The 3,793-nt window shown below is 37.3% G+C and overlaps 1 protein-coding gene across 3 annotated transcripts in view; it reads right to left on the reverse strand.

Annotated features, from left to right (window-relative positions):
- LOC129577374 (protein qui-1) overlaps positions 1–3,222 on the reverse strand; it is a 133,090-nt gene extending 129,868 nt beyond the window's left edge. For 2 of the 3 annotated variants that reach the window (XM_055464274.1, XM_055464272.1), the window contains exons 1-2: positions 2,983–3,222; positions 1,258–1,709 (exon numbers count right to left, since the gene is read on the reverse strand). The gene's annotated coding sequence lies outside the window, so the exon portion shown is untranslated. The remainder of the gene's footprint in view (positions 1–1,257; positions 1,710–2,982) is intronic. The other variant, XM_055464273.1, reaches the window with a different exon arrangement.
- Between the last annotated feature and the right edge of the window lie 571 nt (positions 3,223–3,793).

A 3,793-nucleotide genomic window follows, 5' to 3' on the forward strand; every position in this document is an offset into this window, starting at 1 on the left:
CTCTCTCTCTCTCTCTCTCTCTCTCTCTCTCTCTCTCTCTCTCTCTCCTGCATTTGAGCCAAAAAGAATACAGCTACAATTGTTATTGTTGCGATTATGATGAGTGTTATTATCATTACTAGGCTTTCGAGCTATTTGCATGTTTAATTAGAAGAAGAAGAAAAAATATGATAAAGACGTAAAGTGAATGCTAAGAAATTGTATTCGCAACGAATGAATGATGTAAAGAAATGAACAGAATGGAACAAAACAAAACGAAACGCACTGAATGATGTCTTTGAAATTCGAAAGACGATAAAAAAAGGTATGATATATGGATGTGTTGGAAGAAGTCAGGCTGGTGATGATTGTACTACAGGAATGGGAATCAAGCAAGTGCGTTCAATCAAAGGGAATTGTTCATCTCTTTTCGTGCGCTCAACATACTCAAATTGGTTGGAATTTATTTGGAATGACAGATCGCACGACCTCGAAATAACCGAATATAAGTATTCATAGAAGTGTGGAAAAAAAGCACCAATTCACTCACTCCTATTGCATAGTATTGGTAGTGAAGCAAAAGCACCATCGAAAAAAAGCGCGCACACACACACACACACACACACACACAAAAGACTATATTCCAAATGATAAAATATGAATGCGAACTCCTAATGCGTTTTACCTCCAGCTTTTTGCTCTCTTTTTTTTATCATCATCTTCCTCATCGCAATCCGCTCCTTCGCCATTCTCTTCATCATTCCGTGTATTGTCGCTATTTATGTAGATTTCTAATGCGGAACGCTTCCCATAAATTGTTGTGTCTTTTTTTTCATAAATAATGCACACAGCACAACACACAGTACGAGCGTCGGCACACTGTATTAATGTACTTGTTTATATCAAGCCTGAAGCACTGATAAAGTGCAACAAAACAAAACAGCAATGACGACGGAGGGAAAGAGGAAAAAAAAATTGCGCACCAAATACGAAAAACGGCCAAACAAGAGAGATAACATTATAAATACACACAGCGAACGTATGCAACAACATTAGAACAATGGGTAGAAAAGGAAGAAAACAACAAAATCATTGTAGTGGAGTGAATGATAGTGCGTTAAGCTGTAAATGTTCAATTGAGATAAGAATCGTCATTATCGACAGCTTCGAAAACAGGCTGCCATTCGCATTGATCAAGAGAATACATGCATCACTTTGCTTAGTTTTGCATATCTTGTTGTTGTTTTGTATTCTTTTACAATTACTGCCTTTACATACCTCGTGTAACAAAAGCGAGTTTTTTTTTTCTCTCCTTTCTTGTTGCTATTGGGCGTGTGAAAAATGAATGCTATCGCTATGTTCTACGCGGCTGCACCTAGCTGCCTTCCGATATATTCACCCGTGTTGTGGACAAATGTACTTAATGCTCACGATACCACTCACTTATGCACACATTTTCACCGAAAATATAACGAAAATAAAAACAACAACCACCACCGAAATACTTTGTTCACCGTAGCTTCGCTGCTTTTCTACCGTTTAAATGCATGATTTGCACGTTTCGCAAAAGATTTTTTTTGAAGCGCCATGCCTTTTTTATACTTTCACTCTTTTTTTTATTGTTATTTGTTCCTTGTCGTTGTAAATTCTTATTTTCTCTTCTTTTTTTTATTTTGCTTTTGATTCACTCGTACAAAATGTTCCTTTCATATGGTCGCCAACTTATTCTTCTATAATAAAAAAAGTGAACAGATATGAAGATGTGCAACAAAATTTCTTTCATCCAATTTTTTTCTAATAAATTATGCTTTCGGTGACGGTACACTCGTCTTTGTGTCACACGTCGCTCTCTCTCTCTCTCTCACTCTCTTTCTTTTTTCTTAGTCTCGATAATTTTCTGAAGAATATGAATTGTTCGTAGATAAATCTCAAGCCTCGTACGTATCATGTCAGAATAATAAATAAAAAAAAGCACATAACGAACGCAAAAGAGAAGCGGCTCAAGCAAAGTGCGTGTATGTGTATTAAACAAGTGTAAATCCAATGAAAAAAAAACATAAATATTAAAAATGTACAAAAATGTTCTTGAAAAGTGTGAATGGAAAAAAACACGTTGATTTTTTTCTCTTTCTCCTCTTTTTCAAAATAAAAACATGAACCGAATGGGGATAAAAAAAAATCACGTAATAATGGCTCCATGCCGAGTGGTGCTCGTTCGATGATGATTCACACAAACCAAAAACACGGTTGCTGCGGATCGTCACAACAGACAAAATCGTCTTACACATGCATTCTTCGGCAGAAGTGAAAAGAGAACATTAAAAAGAAGAAGAAGAATCGTTCGTGGAAAAAATGAATTATTTGTCTGGAAGTTTTTGGTGTACCTATGTGTGTGTGCGCAAAAATAAATAACTGAAAATGTTACAATTCAATTTAATTTGATAGAACATAAGACTTACAAACAAACAAAAATTTCTCACGCATTTAATGGATTTCGTTCTTCGTATTTCTTTTCATTGGAATCTTGGTCTTAAAGGACGAGTGGCAGAGCGACAGCCAAAATTCAGCGTGAGACTTACGCACCAACGAACGGAACAATCACGATCAGGTTAACTTAATACGCATATTTTAATACGGTCGCGGTGATGGGCTTACGCGCGTGCCTATTTCTTTGTTAGAATTGTGATTTATTATTGCCACCGCATATAGCGCGTAGAACTTTTTTTTGGTGGGAAAATTTGAAATATGTAAATCGGATTGGCTCAACTTTCGTGGAACATCTTCGCCAGGTCACTGAAATGTTATTTATTGATAAGCTTTTAGTCTCATGTGCACACACTATTATTATTATTATTTGTTGTGGGTTTCGGAAAATGACAAAAATCCAATTTTATTTCGAAGGCAAACCGCAAATAAACGAATGATTTTCGTTGTTGCTATTGCTGTTTGAACTGGAACAATTTTTATTTTAACCGAAAATACCAAAAGCATTTGAATTCTTACATCTATTCTCTTTTCTATTAATAATTTTTCTTTCTGTTTCTCAACAGATTCGAGCGCAGGAGGGTTCTTTCGTGCGAACGGTCGGCGGAAAACTGAACGAACAACCAATAACAAATGGTAAGTAAACCACACCACGGCACAAAATATAAATTCACTTGGTAAGTGGAAAATTGTGTTTACGTTGGGATCTCTCGCATTCACTTCTCGCTCGCTCACATCTGCCTGTGGAATCGAGCACCAAGTCGCTCTCTATCCGTGCCACCGTGCTCCTCCATACGAAAACACAGAGAGTGCTCTATCGGAACACAGTGTAGAATGGAATGTGTGCCAGCAGCAGCAGCGGATCGGGTACATTGGCTCGGTGTATATATGTATATATATATATATACATACAAATACATGGAGTGTGTATGTCGAGATCCAAGCGACGTCACATCTTTTATCGGTGACTACGTGCGTTGTTATGCCTGGCATTAGCGTTGTGTAAGGTTGGAAAATATTTTGTTCAAAGTTGATTCTTTGTTCATGGGCCCGCTTACAATACAACACATACACCCGAAACGAAAAGGTTGTAGCACACGGCAAGCACATTGAGATCGTATGATAGAAGAGCAGCAAGAACAATAAAAGCAACAGTAAAATCGAAGCAACAAGAACACGAACCAAACAAAATGTGAATCGATACATGGCAAACGGAATGGCAATATGGCATTAAGTACATGACATTACGACCATGAATCTGCGTTACCTGCTTAGTTTGCTCCCTTTCTCTCTCTCTCTCTCTCTCTCTCTCTCTCTCTCTCTCTCTCTC

This window comes from Sitodiplosis mosellana, unplaced genomic scaffold (genome assembly GCF_009176505.1).
Source record: "Sitodiplosis mosellana isolate CC-2019 unplaced genomic scaffold, AAFC_SMos_1.0 Smas_scaffold_6197, whole genome shotgun sequence".
Taxonomy (NCBI): Eukaryota; Metazoa; Arthropoda; class Insecta; order Diptera; family Cecidomyiidae; genus Sitodiplosis; species Sitodiplosis mosellana.